The sequence below is a fragment of the Chanodichthys erythropterus genome, chromosome 7 (assembly GCF_024489055.1).
Source record: "Chanodichthys erythropterus isolate Z2021 chromosome 7, ASM2448905v1, whole genome shotgun sequence".
Classification (NCBI taxonomy): Eukaryota; Metazoa; Chordata; class Actinopteri; order Cypriniformes; family Xenocyprididae; genus Chanodichthys; species Chanodichthys erythropterus.
The window spans coordinates 34294125-34318476 of NC_090227.1; the positions used below are offsets into that span (position 1 = coordinate 34294125).

Consider the following 24352-nt stretch of genomic DNA (forward strand, 5'->3'; position numbering starts at 1 on the left):
TTATGTTTGTCTTCATCTGCTTTGTCTGGATTTCTGCATCTTGTTTGGATTTCTGCCTGCTGTAATTAGGTCTGCGTCTTACCTCTTCCTTGTGCATCCACAACAAAAATAAGCACAACTGTTCTTAAAGGTGCCCTAGAACCAGTTTTTACAAGATGTAATATAAGTCTAAGGTGTCCCCTGAATGTGTCTGTGAAGTTTCAGCTCAAAATACCCCATAGATTTTTTTTAATACATTTTTTTAACTGCCTATTTTGGGGCATCATTAACTATTAACCAATTTAGGCTGCGGCCCCTTTAAATCACGCGCTCCCTGCCCCCCGAGCTCTCGACTATAATACAGTGCATTTACAAAGTTCACACAGCTAATATAACCCTCAAATGGATCTTTACAAGATGTTTGTCATGCATACTGCATGCATGCGTCGGATCATGTGAGTATAGTATTTATTTGGATGTTTACATTTGATTCTGAATTAATTTGAGGCTGTGCTCCATGGCTAAAGCTAACATTACACACTGTTGGAGAGATTTATAAAGAATGAAGTTGTGTTTATGAATTATACAGACTGCAAGTGTTTAAAAATGAAAATAGTGATGGCTCTCTTGTCTCCATGAATACAGTAAGAAACGATGGTAACTTTAACCACATTTAACAGTACATTAGCAATATGCTAACGAAACATTTAGAAAGACAATTCACAAATATCACTAAAAATATCATGGATCATGTCGATTATTATCGCTCCATCTGCCATTTTTCGCTATTGTTCTTGCTTGCTTACCTAGTCTGTTGATTCAGCTGTGCACAGATCCAGACGCTAATACTGGCTGCCCTTGTGTAATGCCTTGAACATGGTCTGGCATATGCAAATATTGGGGTCGTACATATTAATGATCCCGACTGTTTTGTAACAGTCTGTGTTATGTTGAGATTCGCCTGTTCTGATTTACACAAGAAGGAGGAAACAATGGTGTTTGAGACTCACTGTATGTCATTTCCATGTACTGAACTCTTGTTATTCAACTATGCCAAGGTAAATTCAATTTTTGATTCTAGGGCACTTTTAACATTGATAATAAAAAGAAATGTGAGCTACAAATCAGCATATTACAATGATTTCTGAACGATCATGTGACACTGGAGTAATGGCTGCTGAGAATTCAGCCTTGCCATCACAGGATTATTAAATTTTAAAATATATTAAAAGCCTCTGTGAGCATAAAAGACTCACCAACCTCAAACTTTTGAAAAGTAGTGTACATTGAAACTAAATCCAAAGGTTATACCAGATCCTTAAGGTAACAACTGTGCAATGATAGTGATCAATTTTAAAGCATTGACAACACTAAGTGACATCCAAAATATAGTAGTAATGTAAAATGTCTGGTATATAGATAGCAAAAGCAATAAGTTTTAAAGGATGATCAGACCATTTCTTCAGAAATGAATTCCATGCATTATGAATCACTGATTTGCACCATAAGATCACTTGGCCTTTAATCAAAATGCATCTGCGGCTCTGTGTTATCCCCATAGACTTGCGGTGGTTCTTGAGCATGAAAAAGATTGTACTTTTGTCATGGCTTTAAGTAGGAGTACCATAATGAGGCATCTGACATCAAATTATTCTGTGCTTCCTCTTGAAGTGCAGGTGACTCTAATGAACACTGATTTCTAAGAATTAAAGCTGCGTGGACCCGACTGGCATAACGCTGATTGCCAACGAGGAGAGACAGGAGCTAAGGCGATGGATCCCGGTCAGACTCACCTCAGACCACGGGCTGGAGTCCCTGGAGATGTCTGGAAGATCACTCCTCGCCTGAACCAGACAACCAGACACAAGAGCTGGAGACCAGACAGTCCGATAATCAGACTCAAAGCAAAGAGAGGGCACCTGGGTATTGAGAAAGAGAGAGAAGAAACAGTTAGTGTTCAACTGCAGAACAAGAGAGCACAAGAGAGCAGGGAAGAGGTCTAAATGGCAAAAGAGAATAAAGATTGAGAAAAAGGGACTCTCAGGAAAGTGACTCGAGCATTAGGATCTCCCCAATGCAACAGCTGCTAAATCCCAAATATTAAATCTAAACCGCACCTCCAGTTTGGAGGGGATGAAACATCAAGCTCATTCGCCTCCTGCTAACACACAAGGGTGAGAGCTTACATTACCTTAAGGAGCATGGAGTGTCAAAGCCTCTTATCGCTCTGCAAGCGCCACGAGAGCTTTCTCAACAATAGCAAAGGAGAACAAGCTATTCACGGCCATTAACGACACAATGACAAGTACCGCCGTGCCGACAGCTCGGGTCTAACTAGGGGCCTCATATTCCTCAGCCTCATTACGCAGATCTTCATTATGCCTGCGTCAGGCCGTGGGTCATCTACGTGGGGTTCTAGACGAGATGAGAAAAATGACACTGCGGGTGCAAACAAAAGATGTAGTTTCCTCTCTGTCATCGTGATTCATTATTTATTCTCCTTCTCCTTCAGATGCAGAAGAGCTCGGGCAGAAAGCCGCAGGCGAGGACACAGAGTGGAACAAGAGCAGGAAGATGAGCTCGAAGCACACTGGAGGGGACAGGCTGTCTGGAAATGACCTCGTCCACCACTTTTCTGTCTACATGCTGAAAAGTTCAGCAATCAGACTTTAAAGTTACTGGGGCTTGTTTGTCCATCTAAGCTCTCTGTGGAGCACCACTGAGACACCAGCAGTTTGAAGATACTAAGATGTGACGGAGGTGCAATAATACACCACTCTGTTTTGCTGCTCATAGCCTGCTCATGTTCTGTTGGATTTACATAAGATGTATTCCTTAGAATCCCGAGGGGAAATTCTACGAACAAATGATGCTCTGAATTCTTCTGTTTATTAGTGGCAACAAGCCTAAGGGTGCAAAATGGGATTGCATATATTACCCCAATGAGGCCCTCAGTGTGGGATGTATAGGCACATCACTGGACTCATTACAGAACATAATGAAGTGTGTAATTGAAAGCTAACTGAATGAAAGGTGAGAGCTGGATTGAACCGAAAGTTTAATTTCCGTTTGAAAGAAGCTAACTCTGTAAATAATACAAATGAATACTGTAGCATGATGTATCTTGTTATCAGAAGGCCACTCACCAATAAACGTACATTTTTGTCATCACAATGTTAATTTGATCACCATTAATTAGGGATGCACAATATATTGGTTTTATATTTATTACCGTTCAAAAGTTTGAGGTCGGTAAGGTTTTTGAATTATTTTGAAAGTAGACCTTTATGCTCACCAAGGCTGTATTTATTTGATCAAAAATACAGTAAAACAGTGATATTGTGAAATTGTATTATGATTTAAAATAACTGTTTTCTATTTTAATATATCTCAAAATGTAATTTATTTCTGTAATTTTCAGCATCATTACTCCAGACTTCAGTGTCACCTGCACTGTAAAAAACTATTTTCATGATTTATCACAGCATTTTTTTCTTTTGTCAAATGAACTTCAATAATTAATGTGGTTCAGATAACATAATATTTTGAGTTTCTGTTGATTAAACCAATCACCTTCCTATTCGTATTAACCCAAATTTCTAATTTCAATGAACTCAAAATTTTAAGGGAACCAGGTAAATTATTGAGTTAAACCAACAGCACGTTTTTACAGCGTGATCCTTTAGAAATCATTCTAATATGTTGATATGGTGCTCAATAAACATTTCTTATTATTATTAACGTTAAAAACAGTTGTGCTGTTTAATATTGAATGGAATATCAATTTGTTTTGTTTGCTATTTAATCAAAACTGTGATATATTTTAAGCTCTTTAAGATCCCAAATTTCTGGACTTCCGGTTGTTCCTAGGATATCTAAGTCCACTAAAGGAGAGAGAGCGTTTTCACATTTGGCTCCTAAACTCTGGAATAGCCTTCCTGATAATGTTCGGGGCTCAGACTCAATCTCCCAGTTTAAATCTAGATAAATAAATCTAGTCTAAAGACGCATCTCTTTAGCCAAGCATTCACATAATGCACCTCATATCAGATCAATTGCACATGACTATCTTTGCTTAATATTATGAACAGCAGCTACGCTAATTATTCTCCATTTGCTTTTCTGTTTTACCTCGGGACGCTTCAGCTTGGATCCAGCCTCTTAAGAAGACCTCAGATGACCAACACCTTTGAAGAGATGGCACCAACTCCTGCGAGGACTTTAGATGATGCAACATCTGGATCAAGATTCACATTCCCAAATTTCTATATATCCTAATTATTGTTAATATGTAATTGATTATTTCCAGGAGCTCATTGCTTCTACCTTCAATTAAACTGCTAACAGTGATTGTAAATTAATTGCCTAAATTATTACATTATTAGCTAACTGCATTCTCTAAATTGTAATGTTGACATGCATCCTCTGTAAAACTGCTTTGAAAAGATATGTATCGTGAAAAGCGCTATACAAATAAATGTGAATTGAATTGAATATTTTCCCAGGATTTTTTAATAAATAGAAAGTTCAAAAGAACAACATTTATTTTTCTGTCACTTTTGATAAATTGAATTCACCCTTGCTGAATAAAAGTATTAATTTCTTTTTAAAAAAATTACTGACCCCAAACTTTTTAAACGGTATAGACTGTAAGACAACAATTAATATTGATTTTAATTTATTAATTTAAGCCAATATTCAATATTTAATCGTGCATGCTCATTTCTCCTATTTTCATTCATAATGTACCTACAACACATGTTGATGTTTTGATGCCTAAATTCACTTCTAGCATCTAAAATGACTCATTTTATTTATATTTACACAAAATGGTATGGAATTTCAATATTGGCCATTTGTCAATAATAGGGCTGTGCAGAAATATCGATACAGGTAACTATCGCAATAGTACGTTTTCACGATAGTATATCAATATTCCAACCTCTAGTTTTGATACATTTTTTTAAAATCATGTTTTAATGTTATTGTTTATAGCAGAGCCTACTGTAATGCACAAGTTAGGAGGAAAGGAAAGCAGCTTGTCCAAAAGCAGTTTTACACGGGACACGGCAAGCGGAATCACCACGCGACTGCCACTTTCTCTCATTGTGGAAGCATTCTGCGCAGTGCCATAACATAACTCGAGCTACAGAAGTGAACAGTCAGACTCACAGAACCATTTTCACAGTTCATGTTTTATGTTCGTGTTTTCAACCTCAAGATGAACTCGTATAACAGTCTTACACAAATGTCCCACTGTCAACAGCGTTACTTATTAACCAAACATTTTGTATACTTGATGCAATTTATTTTTATACAATTTTTTTGGCATCTACATCTTTAGTTAAAAGTGTTTAGTTACACAATATGCATTTTTTTTTATTTAGGCCTATATAAAAAAAAAGTATATCACATTATATCTCAATATGTATTATATCACAATATATCATGATATATTGTATCGTGACCCATATATCTTGATATGTATTGTATCGTGAAGTCCATGCCAATACACAGCCCTAGTCGATAATCAGCCATAACATGACAACAATTAATTGGCTTATGGTATCTGTATTTTAATATTATGCCTTTCTAATATTAGTGAGGTAGTAGTCGTTCAAAACGTTAAACCTCCATCACACTTCAAAATGAATGTTTGAATAAAACCTTTCAGACAAACAGCTTAGTGTTATTGAAATGACAAAATGCATTAAGCTCTGTTCTACTGCCATGTATTTCAATGGTTGTAGTATTACATGACAACCATGAGACAAATGGGTAACTAAAAGTATTTCACCCGAGACTGTGACTCTGAAATATGAAGCCATACCATTTTACTTCTCATTAATGAGTCTGTGCACAGAGAACAATAACCTAAAACTCAGATCAATATGGTGGGCCAGAGTCTGTATTTGTTGTCTCCTCTGCCTGCCTGACATTCACAATAGGAACAGCATGTTTCATTGTCTCCAATTCACACACTAGTGATCCTGTTCTTAAAATTCAAACTCCCTTTTGGCTTCTTTTATCCTGCTGCACTTATTTTGGGATTTGAGATACAACAATGCAATTGTATCTTCATAGACCTGTATGTAAATAATAAAAAGTGCCAGGTTATATTACTCTGTGTCCAGACTCTTGTAAGGAAAAGGGTACTTTAAAATACTCAAACCAACTCTGTATTCCCACCTTGTCAACCAAAGGAGACATTGACATGATTCAGGACATGCACGTATTAGAGCTCAAAGCAATTAACCGACCAATTCCCTCACCCCCTGCATCTGAGACCCTCTGTGAGTGATGTTATGGGTCTGCTGGCAGCTCTCACAATGATAAAGTAAAATCAACCCATCTACTCAAGACAGGAGTCATGACCGCATCTTAAGTTTATGTCAGCATGTGTCACCATGCTATGGTTATTTATTTCTGACTTCATTTAGGAGAAGCTAGTGACCATTTACATATAATCATCTAGAAACTTAAGTGATTGCTGATGTTAGAGTGGAGGCTCAGATTAGAACTACTGACATGATACTTACCGTGAGAATTTCAGTAGTGTTTGATTTTAAATACCGCACAATAGGACTGCCCCCTAATATTCAACTAATCGTTAGTCGACTAGAAGAGGCTTAGGTTGACCAAAAATGTTATTAGTCGGTCATGCAGTCCATGAGGGACAGATCTTAACGATGATCTCAAATAATATCAAGTAGTAGCAACTTTACATGGCTGCGCGCTCTAACGTTAACCTAGATAAATGTGAGATATTATTAGCTGCATCCATTGTGTGGAGTGTGGAAGCTAAAGTATAATGCGCTCACTGCATAATATCACTTGCATTTTTTCGATAACAGTGGAAACAGCTTAAAATACAGCTTAAAATATATTTTTGGTAATACAGATAAGAGTAATACATCATTCGAAACTGAAATACTTTTATTTGTGTAAACTCAAAATAACAATAAAATGTTGTCCCTTTGTAAAATAAAGAAAACAAACAGCATGCGCTTTCTGCCATCTCAGTCTTTGTGAACTTGAGCACGTCAAAAAAATAAACCAAAACTCAGTGTATACTTGCTTTACAGACAACAAATATATCTATAGAAAGTCTGAAATGTCAAGCGATTGTCAACCAACTCATATTCTCAGATTATGTAATCCATATGAAACATGCATATAAGCGTGTCCACTACTGCGGAGATGACGAGTCAGCATTGTTGATATAATCTCTGCAGCCAAAAACAGAAAACATTATCAATAAATTATTAAAATGTTTAGACAGTCTCCTTGATGTTTCTTCAAGACACATTCAGCGCTTTGAACGCTGTTGAGTGGATTCGTAAACACCTCTGATTGGCCTTTGTGTTCACACGCTCATCAGATATATCTGTGATTGGCTACAATGATCAACGCACAGGAGCATTTGAAAGCACACGGAAGTGTTTGAATTTGAAAGCGGGAGTGGGTGACTGCTTTCAAATGCTCTGTGTATCTGTGTAAGCGCTTGGTGAAGAGCATCATTGATGTCTATTTACAATATGTTTTTGAAGCGTTGATTATTGTAGCCAATCACAGACATATCTGATGAGTGTGTGAACACAGTTGCCAATCAGAGGTGTTTATGAATCCGCTCGTTATGCTGCTTGATATTGCTTCTTTAGCTTTAAATATAATAATATAACTTCTTTAGCTCAAATTAAGACAAAAAAAATTGTTTACCTGTCATCTCTTTCCATTTATGCATCTGGTGCAGTTCTGGCTTTAGAGATGCTATAGTAAAATATTGACCTATATTTTGTTTTCATAACACTGATTATGTTTACGTTTTGTAAACCCCAATTACTGTTCCATCTGTGACCCATTAAAATATCTGTTTACATACATTTGCATCATACATATTCTGCACGAACTTTCTATGCATGCAAAGAGCGGCATTTAGTGTCAACGTCACCACAGCATCGTGAAGCTTATGAGACCTGTCAGTGTCCCTGTCAAGAGAAAGCAACAGCGTCAGCTGATTAAAGAATTTTGGCAACTCAGCATGGCACCCTAGTGCATAATTGGCTGGTTTGCCTTAAATTATGCCAAGAAAGATTTCTCCTCATTTTTCTAACTTTACTTAATAAAATATGGGATTTAGAAGCAGCTTTCTGAAATTACATCTTGCTTAAACTAAACCATTACTATTTGAGAAGTAACGTTTTTAATCCAGTTGTGAAAGTAGTCTTTCACATGGTTATTACATGGTCACAAGGATAATTAATCATTTATTTAAAGGATTATTTAAGAAGATATTAGCAAAATATAAGATCAACAGATCAAATTCAATCAGATGGTTGAAACCTGTGTTAACTCAAGTAAAAATAACAAGGTACTCTGAATATAACTCACGATGTTCTCAACTAAAAGGTCAGACTTTCTTACATAGACCACGTGATTGACCCTGAAGTATCTAACTGTTGAAGAAATAGCCTTATCTGTCTCATTTAGAGGCATGCATCATCAGCCATGGTCGGTTAAGATGCAGTGGCCATGTATCTGAATGATATGTGTGTGTATGAGATAGAGTATATGAGTGTGTTTGGACCTGAGTGCTCAAGCATCCCTTACCTCTAAGCAATGGCTATCTGCACTCATCAGTTCAACAGGTACTAATCTGTCCTGATTTTGTGTCCTAAAACGTTCAATCGCTATCAATGTTGAGAAACACATGTTACAAAGACTGCCAAATGGCTTTTAAGCAAAAAAAACAAATAATATTTTGCAAAGGGCAAACAAACCAAGTCAACAGATAAGTTAATCTCTTGATCAGCAGCACTCCATCCTGAATGAAATAAGTGTGGATAAGAGAGCGTGGAACTGGAAAAACACAGTGGGGAAGCTTAGCAAATGCTCTAGGTCACTTAATTCTGGGGACATGGATTATTCATGTGGCAACCACTGATCATCATGACCCTCATAAATCAAACAATGTGGTTTCTCGCACCACCACTGAGCCCAATTTCAGCCTGCTAATCTCAATGCCATCCTTCATCACTATAACCTTTCCTTATCCGCACTCTGCACCCCAAGACAGAACCGAGTTTGAGGGGACAGGTCTTTCATGCTGATCTTATTTTACCTGTTTATGCAGAGAACAATGGAAACGTATCTCTTATCTCTCCTGTCATGCTGTGTGCTCTACTCCAACATAGGCTATCAAAGGCCTCCAGCCATTTAACACAGGACACCTGGTTTCAGCACATAGGATGCCGCAGGCTTAAAGGAGACGCTAAATATAATTTAAGCCATGTTTATCTCTCATATTAAAATATATCTTGGGTTATTCAATCACAAGCGGTCAGCCGAGACCACTGTGCGTCTAAACAGCATCTTTGGTGACCAATTGTTATTGGAGGGTTTCTGATGTCAGCATCTTAGTGCATGTTGATGAAGTAGAAAAAAGTAAATATCAAAAAACATTTTAGACCCCATTTACATTGGTTATGTTTGGAAGCATGTATCTGCCACTAAATTAAAAAAATACAAAAGGTAAAGGCGACATTTTATCTCACAGTTCTGACTTTTTTTTTCTTGCAATTGCGAGTTTGCATCAGTGTTGCCAAGTCCTTGGTTTTCCTGCATAATTGGGCTACTTTGACACTGTTGCCATGGGTTGTTTTTCATGTCTGTGGGTTGAATCGACCCCAAATAATGTGATATTTAGCCCCTGGAATGTGAATTTTACCAGGGGAGCCCCACCACAATGCGGATTTTACCCCCCAGAACGCGTTTTTTACCATGGGACCCCCCCCTACAATGCGATTGGGCTAGTTTTGGGGAGCAATTGGGCGGGTTTTGCTGTGAAAACCTACCAACCCTGATTTGCATCTCACAATTCTGACTTTTTTTTCTCAGAATTGCATGATTTAAACTCACAATTGTAAGTTATAAAGTCAGAATTGCGAGATATAAGGCCACAATTCTGACTTTTTTTCTCAGAATTGCAAGATATAAACTCACAATTGCGAGTTACAAAGTCAGAATTGCGTGTTTTAAAGTCAGAAATGTGAGATATAAAGCCACAATTCTAAGAAATTGCAAGATATAAATGCACAACTGCAAGTTATAAGGTCAGAAGTGTGAGATATAAACTCGCAATTCTGACTTTTTTTCTCAGAATTGTTTGTCTCACAATTCTGACTTTATAACATGCAATTTAGTTATAAAGTCAGAATTGTGAAATATAAACTCGCAATTCTGAGAAAATAAAATTTCCCTTACAATTGGACATAACACGCAACTGTAAGTTTATGTCACAATTCTGACTTTTTATCATGCAATTCTCACTTTATAACTCCGAATTGTGAGTTTATATCTCACAATTCTGAGAAAAAAGTCAGAATTGTGAAATATAAACTTTTATTTTATTTTATGGCGGAAACAAGCTTCTATAGTTATGTAAGCCGATATTGGATGTTTAATTGTGCATTGCTATAATGTAAAAAATTAAATCAAAATGAATAATTTAAATATAAATTAAATAAACATTTCTAATTTAAAGGGTTAGTTCACCCAAAAATCACTTGCTCATGCCTTTACAACTTTCTTTCTTCTGTGGAACACAAAAGTAGATATTGTGAATGTTGGTTACCAGTTTTGGTTGCTATTGACATCAATTGTGTAGACCAGGGGTCGGTAAACTTTTATTACTTTTTGGTTCTGGGGGTGCGGTCATTGGTAAATTTAATATGTCTGGCTTCCAGTGTCATTTGCTTCCAGTTATTTTTAGCTGTACAAAACACCTTACTTCCACACTGAAAAAATAGGTGGATAGGACATAAAAGGTCTTTGGGGCAAAAGTACCCTGTGAAATGTTTAGAAAATTTCTCTTGGCACAGTAGAGCACCAGATTCAATAAAAGTATAAGTTTTAAATCCAGTCACTTTTTTTATATACTTTTACATTTTCGCTGCTGTTCTAAAAATCTTTCTTTTCGCCATTCCCACAAACAAGCTATGTAGCTGCTTGAATCTGAGTGCAGGAGCACTGGAAATATACTATTATTCTTTTAAACATTGATTTCATTAACTTCAGTAGGTTGTACAACAAAGGAATAATAAGTGGCAGATTTTTCTGCAGAAAGCTGATCTCTAGTGATGTGTCTAATTTTTTTATCAATCATTTGTTGGTAAAGGGTGAGAGATCTGAGCGAGTGATTGTCAAGTGTGGATTGCGAGCAATCAAAAATACTGAGATCTTATTTTTCTTACAGGATAAAAAAAGAAAGTCACAATTTGGAACGAAATGAGTTAATGATGTTAAATGTAATCTTTAGCAGATCTCAAAATGAATATCCATTTTTTATAGAGTACTTTATAATTCTTGAATTCACTTGTTAGCATTGATTCTGCTTTTTAGATTTTACTTTTAAAATAATATATAATGTTAATATAGCCAATAATGTTATATAAATAAGAATAATGGTGCATCTCTTTACGCATCATTTATACAAGTTGTAAGAGGTTCCTTAAATGTTTTGTGGAAAACATAACTTGTGGAATAAATAACTGTATCATTTTAATAAAAAAACAGGGTGACAGCATTATAATGAAAGAATATATACTATAACAACAACTTTACTTGAGCATAAATATAAAGAAAGCAATGATTACAATTATTATTGAAGTTGAAAACAAGATAGCCAGAAGATGAAAGCAAAAAACAAAAAAAATAGTAGACAAGATCAACACTAATGAGGGATATATTTTTAACAGCTCTCTCTGCCAGTTAATGTACCTTGTGTTCATTTGCTATTTCTGTATGGCACGCCCTTTCTTGTGTCAAACACACCAAGTGTTACAGTCTTAATTGGACTGTGCAAGTGACTGAGGCTTTTCTTCCTCAACTTAGTGCTGCTCCACTGATTTAAAATGTCTATATAAGTCTGAAAGAAACATGAAGAGAAAAAAAACCTTAATTAAACACAATAAAATCAGCAAGAAGTCAATAAGGTCATATTACAGTCTCTCTGCAATCAAACACATATGTTTGTGTTTCCTTTTTGGTAACTCTGTGAAACTGAATAAGTTATTGACCGATCTTCATATGATAATAAGTTTCATACCCACTTAAACCTTGACACCGACATCCCGCTGCCCCATTCAAAGGTCAACAGCAGGGGTCCCTTGTCTCCCCATAAACCCCCAGCAAGCTCCAAACAAGCTTGCCACAACCCAGTCAATTACTTTACCTGTTACTTCTCACATAATAATAGGACCAGATTCCTCTGGTGTATGTCATCAGGCAAATTAGAACAAATTAGCATTGTTTTGACGATGGAGGCGATGCTATGTCTGTATAAGAAACACCTTCGTGTTTGCAGGTTCAGCCTTGAGACAGAAATGAAAGTGGAATATTAACGCTCTTAGGGTCTGGTTGTAGAGCTTCGCAGCGGCGCATACAAAACAAGGAGATTGGTTATTGCTTTATAGTTCCAGCAGACTCTCGGGCCAGGGCTTAAGTCAGCACAAGCGCAGTAGGGCAAGTTATAGAGATGGGTGTAGAGAAAAAGTGAGAAGGAAAGATACAGAGAGGAAGGAAAGCAGGCTGAGCGGCTCGCCATGAAATGCTGAAACAACAGCATGGCTGCCAGGGCAATTTTACAGCTCAGTGGTTTCACACCTCAGCCGTCGCCCTTCCAACACTGAACATCCAAGTCCATTCTGCATCTTCATTTATTTGGTGTCAGCGTCCGAGGACGCGCAAGGCTCGGCATGGATCCGAAGCCTGTCCCAAATGTCTTCGGATAAGTGGTGTGTGAAGCCGACAAGAGAGGGAAAAAAAGGCATTATATAGCGTTCCGAAACCATGCTACGGGTGACTCTCCTACATTCAGCAAATCATTATTAATGAGCTCTGAACACAAAATACACACCAGGATCAGCCTCGGCACATTTGCTTCAAACTTGATTTAAGTAAACCTGTCCATCTTTGCTTAGTCCTTGCAAGACAGATAAATGCATTCGGTCTAAATCTAAACATCCAGAAGAAGTAACACATAAGGGACATGATCTATGGTGTCCCTCAATGTGGAGGCTGATCTTTAAAATTTAACTTAAGCGCTACGATTCCTGGACACATCATGAATTCTACGAAACAATCCACTGTGCAAAAATAGCTTGCTACATTGCTTTCCACCTAAACTTTGACTTTGTCAAGGTCAAAGCTGTGAGCTAATGGTTTATTAACCTGTACTGTTGCCACTGCACTATCGACATCGGAAGTAAAAACCTGATCGTGACATGAGTGTTTGAAATACGGCGGTGTGATTGGGATACTTAAAAGACTAGGAGTAAGGTTTATGTGCCCCTGCCTTCAAAGAGGTGACATATTCTCTCCATCTACTGTACCCACGCTATTAAATATACATGCTCAATTCATTGCAATGTCCTCCTCAATGTCCTTGAGCAGTGCTGGAGGTTAACGCGTTACAAGTAACAGCATCATAATTTTTTTGACCATTGAGAAAATGGTTTTCTGTTGGTTGTGCACAAGAATTATAAAAAAGATTTTTGGTCAAAAAAGTTACATTTGTGTACAGTATGTGATACATTGCGATCCCCATGCAAAGTACACTTATACCACAGTAAAACTTTAGGAAATGCACATTTCATGGTATCGTATAGACCAGTGCTTCTCAACTTGGGCCATGGGATCCACATTTTCTACTGATCATTATGCAGTGACCCAAATTTTTAGGAATTTGAACCAAGCAGATGTATTTCTCAAAAATGGCTGACACACTCAAGTACCATTCCACATTACTTAAAGGTCCCATTCTTTGTGATCCCATGTTTCAAACTTTAGTTAGTGTGTAATGTTGTTGTTAGAGTATAAATAAAATCTGTAAAATTTTAAAGCTCAAAGTTCAATGCCAAGCGAGATATTTTATTAAACAGAAGTCGCCTACATCGAACGGCCAGTTTGGACTACATCCCTCTATTTCCTTCTTTAATGACGTCACTAAAACAGTTTTTTGACTAACCTCCGCCCACAGGAATACACAAAAAAGGGGGCATGGTCTTGTTGCGCTCCCACGGAGAAGAGCAAGAGTTGCGTTTGTAGAGTGTGTTTGTCGCCATGTCGTTGAAACGCTGTTATTTTCATCCCGCAGTCCAATCACCTTTGTTTGGCCTTCCCAGGGACGCTGTACTTAGAGATCAATGGTAACAATTTATGTTAAACTCGGTTCCCGAAAATTATAATTGTGGTATCCTTACTGCAATAGTTAATGTTGGACTGCAGTGCACATAATGGCCACAAGAGGGGACTATGTTTATGTATATGGCTGTTTTCCGTATGAGGTACTCTTCTGAGTGAGTGCTAACGTTGTACATTTTCTGTCGCTGCTTGTGGAGATTAAAGAGTTCAGTCTCTCTGGAATTATTGTCTTTTGTGTTCATTCGGCACAACACCACAATAATCCACATGTAAAACTATGTGCAGCACACGTTATGGTAAGAGGCGTGACCTTTCCGGGCAAGGTGCGCTCTCTATGGCTCTGGGTGCGCTAAGCTGCTGTCGAATCACAACACAGGAACCGCTGGCACAATCAGAACTCGTTACATAAGGTGCGTTCACGTGGCCTCGTAATTCCTGTAGTTACGAGATTCTAGCTTGTAAAAAGCGTTCACGTCCTCGTAGAGCTCGTAATTACAGTTTGTAAGCTGGGAGTTTTCTGAAAGCTCCCAGATATACCACGTGGCCGCGCTGTACCACCTGACAGCTGTAGATTCATTTAGGCGTTGACAGTGCTGCCATGGAAACGCATAATTCCTAGTTCAAGGACCAAAAGGACGTGAACAGCTCAGAATATAACGTCACGTGTTGTCATTTCAAGATTCCGGTAAATATGAGGTGACGTGAACGCAGCTATATTTCTGAAGGAGGGACTTCATAGAACAAGGAAGTCATCAGCCCGTTTTTATGACAGTGGAAACAGCGGTATACAGATAAGTAAATTATGTGAAAAATACTGTGTTTTTTTAAACGCGAAACATGAACACATGTTATATTGCACACTATAAACACAATCAAAGCTTCAAAAAAACACGAAAAACGGGAACTTTAACATACAAATAAATTGCAAAAATATCATTAACACTGATGAATAAACAATATAAGGTAAAGCTATTAAAAAGCAGTCCCAAAGTAGTTTTTCATAATATAATAAAGCTAGTTGTTATGATCCACCACAGTCATCAAAATACAAAATTAAATTAAAGTGGTATTTGGGTTACAGCAACTACAGTTACTGTGGTAAACACCATAGACAGTAAAAAAAATATGGACGACGCACCTTCACTCTCTTCCATTGTAGAGAAGTGAAGCTGCCAATGACATCTCGAAACCCATGTCTGCGTAGTAGTGAGCATGAAGTGGAGCCGTGGTATCCTTGCCCACACTCCAGCAGAATCGATTAATACAGTTTACTGCAGAACAACGGTGTGAAATAAACAATTATGGAAATGTAGAAATTAAAGTTGCATCTCCAATCTCCTCCCAAAAAAAGTCTGTTGGTGCCTCAGTGACTACTTCACTCAGAGAATCTCAGCTGTCAATCATGACGTCAAAGCCCCGTTTTTATAGCATCAAATAACTAGCTAAAACCAAACGTATTTAAAAAATGAACACTTGAACATACACATCAGCGTGATAAAAACGACCTAAATGACAGAAACCATCTTTGGAAAAAATGTGATTGTTTAGTTTGTCTCATGTCCCATTAGATTACATGGAGAGGGTGGCGTTTATAAGCTATACTGCATCCATCCACCTGGGGGTGATCGAAATGTTTTGACTTCACTTTTCAGGACTTGTGCGGCACACTTGGTAAATACACAATACTAACATCCATAATCGATCCTGATGAAAATAACATCATACCTGCATGAAAATCCTTGCCATCTAGCACATTACGTACCAGTTACATAATTTATTGGTATTTTTGGCAATTTCATGACTGACTTATTGACAACGTAACTACTATGTTGCATGCTCGTAATTTCATTTGCTCTTTATATAAAGTGAAGTGATATACTGTGCGCGCCTCCACATTTGCATGCAAAATCGAAGACTGCACGCTGCAAGCACAGTAAAACCTTCTATTGGTCACACTTCCTCACATGATACAAATTCACCGGTCAGAGTTGACCAAACTTGAACTTAAGCCCTGTCCCTAATGGCACACTTCATATCCACTTACGGTCTTGTGGACTTACAATGGTCACACATGAAGTCATAGGTTGTCCCATTTGTCATTTTTAGGTTTCAGAAGTGGGCTGAGCCCGCAAGCTCCTCGGCAGACTTCTACCCGACAGTCAAAGCGGCATTACGTCACAAAAGTGCAGACTTGCATGCTTTAAATGCAAGTTCATGAGTTCGCCTGCCCATTCAGCCTTGGCGGTTAATAGTAAAATGAACTTGGCTTGCTGTAACACAAAAGTAACTTAGGGCATTATTTTCAATTAAAAGTAACAATGAAACATTAGTTAGTTTTAAGTAACAGAATGTATTTATTTACATTTAAATGTAATGATCTCCAGCACTAAACATGAAGACACCTCTGCCAATATTAGAGTGTCCTATAAAAACATCTAGATGGAGGAGAGTGCATAATACACACACACATTCAGTATGCATTAGGCTAACACATGCATTTGGCAGAGAGTGACATGTAAAATGTGATAATTAATTAGAAACAAATGTAGTCCATGGAAAGAAACATCTTAGAAGAATCATCTGAGGAACATTATTGCAGTCTTTCGCAAAGTGAGGTAGTGCCATTAATCTCGCACCTCTTCCAACTCTGCAGCTTCCTCCACACAGGTCATTACGAGGGGTCCCTCACCACACACAGGCAAACAAATGAGCCATTACCGCCATCACTCAGGCTCCAATTAAACAACCCATGCAGCCCCTGCTCCTCACAATCACTGCCAATTAAAGCCCAACTGTGTGAATTCCAACACCACTAATTACATGAACGTGATAGAACTTTCTGACATACCTCTCTAAAATTAATTTCAAATATTGCTCAAAATTAATAATTAAATGTGCCCTGCCCAAGGTAAGCCACTCTGAGCCTTTATGTGGATTAAATCACTTTTTTTAAAGGTTTAATGCCAAAAATCACTATGAATGTCTCAAGGTAAAGTGCAATTATTAAATCAAGGTAAATGTGTCTTGTCTAGATGTAATTTGCAGTAGAGGCAAAATGTCAGCTACCGAAGTGTTAAATATTTAAAAGCTAATGATTAGATAACACTGGACCCCGTGAAGTGGCCCTTAAAAACACAGCAGCTCTCAGTACATTTAAGCCCCAAAAATAGTTTTCAAGACATGCAGATCATGCAGATCTCTTCAGATATCTTACCGGTTCCACTCTATCTGTTCTCCTTCGTTAACTCCAAAAAGACAGATGATGGGACAATCCACGGTTACCAGAAGTAGCAGCTCTCATCCCCACCTCCATTCTCAAAAGCAAGACTGATAGGAGTAAAAGTGGCCTGGTCAGAGATCACTGAATTATTCATATGACTGGCAGGTGTTGTTGATAGGGCAGCTCTTCTGCATTTTCAAGTCCCAGGTGTGGTTTTAACAGCTCTATGTTCTCGACCCTGCCTATAGCTGCCATTGATCGCAGGCTAAAGACCCTGCTGCTGAATAAGCAAAGGAGCTTTACATAGTGGCACATGGTGCATCGCACCAATAACACTACAGATCCATCACAGCCCATGACACCCACTGGTGCGGGGGGAGGGAGGGGCATCCAACAGTACTTCTGGGTTTAGAGTTAAAGACAGAGCAAAGAATAAATGACATTCCAACAGGACTGTTCAGCATGATTGAAGCTAATCTAATATCCCACCGTGCTTCTGATGACCGCTGACTCGGGAGACACGGATTTGAGTACAATACAAAGCTGCAATAAAAAAACATCTGGACTCTGTGGAGTCATGCATAATAATGTGGCTCTGAACTAAATGTTTCCCAAAATTTCAAGAGAATGACATTTCTTTAAAGCTCACACTTAAAGAATGTATCTGTGGTTAAATGGATGTTTTCACTCAAAAAATTTAATTATTTTATCATTTACTCACTCTCATGTTGTTCCAACCCTGTATAACTGTCTTGCTTCTGTGGAGCACAAAAATAAATGATTTTTTTGAAAAATGTGTTTTTGTCCATGAAGTCGATGGGGTTTAATGTTGTTTTGGTGCCCAATGACTTTCATTTTATTGACAGAAGCAAATTAAATATTCTTCAAAATCTAAGTTATACAGGTTTGAATGACACAAAGGTGAGTAAATGATGACAGAATTTTTATTTTTGGGTGGACTATCCCTTAAGTTGATCTTATGACCCTGTCATATGTTGTGGAAATTGGCAGGGGACTGATATGTCAACACATACATACAAATATGGCAATTCAGAAAAGAAAAACAAAGCTGTGAAATTGCCCACGGCACTACATACCGTTAAAGGTCACAGTAGGTCACTTCTCAGAATCAACTGCCTCTAGCATATCAAAATATAAAGGTATAAATGTCCAGTGCAGACTTTTACATTGAGAATTTTTCCATGTGAAAGGAAAACAAAGAGCTTCCTCGGCTGAGGTTAGATTTTCATCAAAGATGATATAATTGGCCGCAAATGCACATTTGTTCTGTGTATGGAACTGTGCGCTCATTATAATGTATGTGAAATATTAAATGCTAGCACCAGTTCTTTGTAACAAGCTCTTGTTTCATTAAAAGTTCAAAAAAAGAGAGTTGCACCATCAGTTCTGGAGATAATGGAGAAGTGTTTTCCTTTTTGCTCAGACCTATGGATGTCATCAAACACACTGTGCTGTTCTCTGTTACAAGTTCAATTGAGATGTCCCTGAGCACAGTTGTCTGGTCTAGGACAGGACAGAAGGAAACACCAAAAGCAATTTCCACCCAGGTGATCCCGCCCCAGGGCCCCAGCGGGGTTTAGACGAGGAAATTAAACTCAACGCTGGTCTCGCTGCTTGAGAACTCCAGTCAAATGAACAGCCAATGTGCAGCCTTTTACCACTTCACAGAGAAAATATTAACAGAATAAAGAAAGAGGTTTCCTGCAGGGTGTGGAGTGAAGCGGCTCACGCAGAATGGCTAATGTCCTCTCTCCTGAGTGATGGAGATGTCTGCAGGTTCAACTCTAACGACTCCCAGAGCCTGTGCGGAGAATAGTAATTTACCAATCACGCTGTCCATACTTGAGCAGACTGCATGCTGGGTGAGAAAAAAGTGTTATGATAAGTTCAGACATATTCACGAGGCTTACCCATTAGTGTGGTTCAAGAACAGCTGTACACAAACCTCTCAAAAGTAACTGTGAGCTACTAACAATGGAAGACTGAAATGGAAACAGAAAACCGACTAGAATGCGCAGAACACAAAGTACGGAGAGGAACAGACCTAGCATCACCCTCGGTACATCCATTAAGATGTCTCACAATACAAGACTGATCCATGCTACACTGAGCTTGTTTAGGTCTCTCCATTGTGAGTGCTGGGACAGGAATAGCTTGAAGCAAAAAAGCATAAAGTTAATGGGGGACACACTCTCTGGGATTGCAATGGTAAATTATGACTCCCATAATATACAATTCAGGGGCACTCTTGGTTTACAGTAAAGGCTGGATGAAGTCCTTGGGCTATAGTGCTCATAATGGGTGCCGTAACTGAAAGCCTGTAATGTTAATGAATAACCAACTCAATCCAAATCCAAAATGATGCTATAACTCCAAAGCTCCAGTGGAGCCAACAAGCAGATGGCCTGGTTTCTGTGAGCTACTCAATTCTGCATTAATGTAACCTTTCAATATGAGGTAAGATTTATAAGCGGCATTAAAAACGATGACCCTTACTCACTTCAATTACAAAACAGAGCCGCTTTAGTTTCCACGCTTGCGATGATCCCTCGTAAGAAGTGTCCTGTGGTGTGACGACATCTTACATCTTCCGAAAGCAGGTCAGGGAGGCTGTGCGGCTCTGAGAGCCTTTATGGTAATACCGCTCTGATTGAGATAAGTGGCAGATGTAAGCAGGACCATCAGCAGTATTTGTAAAAAGTCAGTGGATTCTCGAGGGAGAGCTGCTTGTCATTACAACCACGGGGAAAAGACCTGATGAGTGCATTATTCAGGACCCGGCAGAGCTGCAGCTAAGAGGTGTGGAGTTGGCATCAGACAGACGAGCTCTATTGAGCTTCACTATAAGCTCACATCAGTGCTTGTTAATTAGCTTTGCTTAAAGATGCTCACAGCCGATCTTTATTTGATTCTATTCTTGTTCCCTCTGAACTCACGATTGTGCGACTTATCATTCATCATCTGTACAGAAAACTGAAGTAAGATATGAACGATTGTTTCACTCTGAAAAAAAAGTAGCTGTCGAAACTCGCTGTTTCATCAAATTAAATAAGTATTATCGTTTCCTCTAGTTCTAGATATGGAAGTAATGGGACCCTTCAGGCTTCTTGTTGAAACCAAATATTTAAACTACAGTTCAAAATTTTGGGGTCGGTAAGATTTCTGAAAGTTTTAGTTCACCCAAAAATGAAATTTCTGTCATTAATTACTCACCCTCATATCGTTCCACACCCGTAAGACCTTCGTTCATCTTTGAAACACAAATTAAGATACGTTTTGTGCGTTCTTATTTTTGGTTGTGTTTTTGAGCACAAAAAGTATTCTCTTCTTCATAACATTAAGGTTGAACCACTGTAGTCACGTGGACTATTTTAACAATGTTTTACTACTTTTCTGGACATTGAATGTGGTAATTTCATTGCTTTCAATGGAGGATAAAAAAACCTCTCGGATTTCGTCAAAATATCTTAATTGGTGTTCCGAAGATGTGGAAGGACATGAGGGTGAGTAATTAATGACAGAAATTTCATTTTTTTGGGTGAACTAACCCTTTAATGTTTTTGAAAAAGTCTCGCCAAGGCTGCATTTATATGATCAAAAACACATTAAAAACAGTAATAATGTTAAACATAGTTTAAAATGTGATTTACTCCTGTGATGGCAAAGCTGAATTTTCAGCATCATTATCCCAGTTTTCAGTGTCACATGATCCTTCAGAAATTATTCTAATATGCTGATTTGGTGCTCAAGAAACATTAATTACTGTCATCAATGTAACCTGAAAAATGTTGTGGAATGTTTGTGGAAACCATGATACTTCTTTTTCAGGATTCTTGTATGAATCCAAAGTTAAAAATTAAATACATCCTTGCTGAATAAAGGCATTGATTTCTTTTAACCCCAAACTTGAACGGTACGGTAGTGCACATTTTCTAAAATATTAAATTCTAATCCTAGATTCACTAGACTCCAGACTTTATTTCATAAAGTATTTGATAATTTAGGAGCTACTTTGCCCTTCTATCCCCCAATACTATGTAACGTATAGTCTCACGGCTGACTTTAATGGCTGTCTTAATTTGACACTAATGTCTTTGCAAAGAAAAAGTACTCCAACAGCTGCCTAAACAATCTTCCTCTTTCATGTGTTCTGTTGGACAAATGCAGCTCAAAAGAATTGCTTGATTATTAATGAGCAATCCATCCAAACACAGCAAATATGAGCTGTTTCATTCCCTAGAGTCAAATTCACCATGTTTCATGCAAGCCCTTACATTATGACAAGGTAAAATTACAGAACCTTCTGTTCAAGTCATTAATAAAAAGGCTTTGTTGGTCTTACTGTGCACAATTCACCAGTGGGCTCTTTTTGTATACTTAGATGACACTTCATAAAAGCCTACCAAGCACTCTATCCTAATACTTTTCTGCAATTATAGACATGTTTGGCACGCCTCTTTCAAATTTTCCTCCCAGAGGAAAAGTAAACACTAACCTCTGGGTTAACGTGGAGAAAAACACCTGTAAGATTGAAAACGCGAACTATGAAAGAAAATGATTTGCCATACTGAGACAGGCGATAACATGAAACAGTGAAAATATACAGACTAAGTTCAGAAGACAAGGACGTGGAAAGGGGAGAGACAGTACATACTGTCAAGAAAACTGTGGCTGTCCTTGATCTGACAACATCTGTATACACAATCAGAGGAAACGAGAAACATATATCAAGGTTTTCAATTACAGAGCAGAAGCTGACCCAAGAAGGTTCAGCTAATGGCTTTATATTTTTCATTAACATTTCTTAATGCTCCCACTCTGACCTCAGGGTATTTGTTCAATGTATAATGTTCACTACGCCTTGGTTAAAAAACATCTATCAGGCAGCTCATTAAGAAATCAGCTTGATTTGCAGAATAAAGGTCAGGTCGTATTATGATATTGAAGGTTTCCTCTACTGAGCACCGTCTTCGGTGCCATTGCATAGCATCCAATGTTACTATATAAGGCACTATTAGAGACATGTTCATGTTTACAGTGTAAGCTATAGATATAGACTACTATCAGTTCTCTGCAAGGTTTGACCTATGAATTGTTTAAATCAAATCAGATATTGAATACTCCAAAATATCAAATGCCTTGATCGAGTTCCTCTGAATTTCCACCTGTTTTGAAAAGAACCCCCAACAAATCAAATGTTAAAAAAAATTACCAGACATGTATAATAAAGTGAACTCCAGTGGAGAAACGATGAGTCAAATTTTGTATGTCCATTCCAATTTAGAAAATGATCCATTCTCATTCTAATTGACTGCTGTTTCATCCATCATTTTATGATTTACAAAGACAGTCTGATTAATAATAAACTTGCGTTCTTACAACTTCATATATTGATAATTGCACTCTTTCCACAAACAGTGTACAAATGGAGCCTCAAAATGTTACTTTCATGGTAAAATTGAATTTGTGATTGAAGGGAAGTGCTTAACCTTCAGATTTTGTTCAAGCAGTCAAAGTAAATATTACATAAGCTGACTTTTACCAAACAGAATAATTGTTTAAAACACTATCCCCTGGTTTCACAGGATGCATGTTTGAGCTGTTCTAACTGAAAATAACTTGCACTGACAGATCTTCAAATATGTCAGTGCCACTGTTTTGTATCAGGATGCACACCAGCAATGTTTTTTTTTCTAGTGAATTTTTATAAAAGCTACTTAAATGCCCTAATTGAACTTAAGCTTAATCCTGGCTTAGGCTAAGCCCTGTCTGTGAAACTGGGCTTAAAAGTATATCATTTTGTAATTTTCTAGCAATTAATGTTAAAAAAAAAAACATCAAAATCAATACACGAAAATGAAAGTTCTAGAAGTACTGTATAAGCTTAATCTTTATCAAAAGTTTGATATGACAGAAATTGAGTATTTAATAAAAAATAATGCAAAATTTCAATACTAATAATTATGTTTCTTCATTTACAGATGTTAAAGAGTATATGAAATATGTCCATAAAAATGTCTCCCTGTTGTTAAACTAATTTGTGGTGTTCAGCGCAGAAACGCTCTCATGCTTGTTCTGTGTGTACACATATTTTCCTTATGTGTTGGTAGCCAAAAGCACATGAAGGAACGCAAACAACACACTCATGTCTCTGAAAGACAACAGCGCTGAGTTGAACAGATGACAGAGATGAATATGAACAGACCTGAAACTGCCTTTCATGACATTTGAATTCTCTGGTGTAATACAATCTCATGCAGAATACAGCACGGTGATCGGAGTAAACAAATTTCTTCTCATTAATAATGCGCATTGAGCCGCTTAATAATGAACCTAGTCACTCTGAGACCCTAAAACATGCACACTTCACTTTGAAACAAGCAGCGCATATATTTATAATTAAATCGCAGCCTTTGCGATTTGTAAATCATGCCAAGTTTTGCGATTTCTATTTAATGTTGTTATATTGTGCAGCCCTAGACTATAGACTCTGCAGCCAAGTGACTTTGCGCGACCCACAGTTTGAAAACCCCTGCCGCCTATAGCATACATAGAGTAAGTTCCTTCAGTGGTTAATGCTGTTTCAGCAAAGGTAAAACATTTTCTTGGGGGAAAGTCTTTGCAACTTTGTTGCTAGGTCAATCGTTCTTGTTAACTGAGCCCATCGGCAATGATAAGGCAGAAAGGGATAAATCTGAAGAGCAGCAAAACACTAAAAACTATCTTATATATTATATCACATCATGTAAAATCAGATACAGGCCAATATACAATCAATTTCAACTTTTCCACAATCTTCTATAGCATCCTACTTAATACATCTCCAATCCAACAGCTCTCTTCATCTCTTCGATTCTCTATATCCCTGTTTGTGTCAGTCATAAGACAAAAATGACACGAAAATGAGCAAACTTACACTAATGGAGACTA

At 37.7% G+C, this 24352-nt stretch overlaps 1 protein-coding gene across 1 annotated transcript in view; it reads right to left on the reverse strand.

Annotated features, from left to right (window-relative positions):
- Positions 1-24352, reverse strand: part of megf11 (multiple EGF-like-domains 11) — a 142174-nt gene that overhangs the window by 114337 nt on the left and 3485 nt on the right. The window contains exon 2 of the mRNA XM_067389286.1: positions 1773-1898. The gene's annotated coding sequence lies outside the window, so the exon portion shown is untranslated. The remainder of the gene's footprint in view (positions 1-1772; positions 1899-24352) is intronic.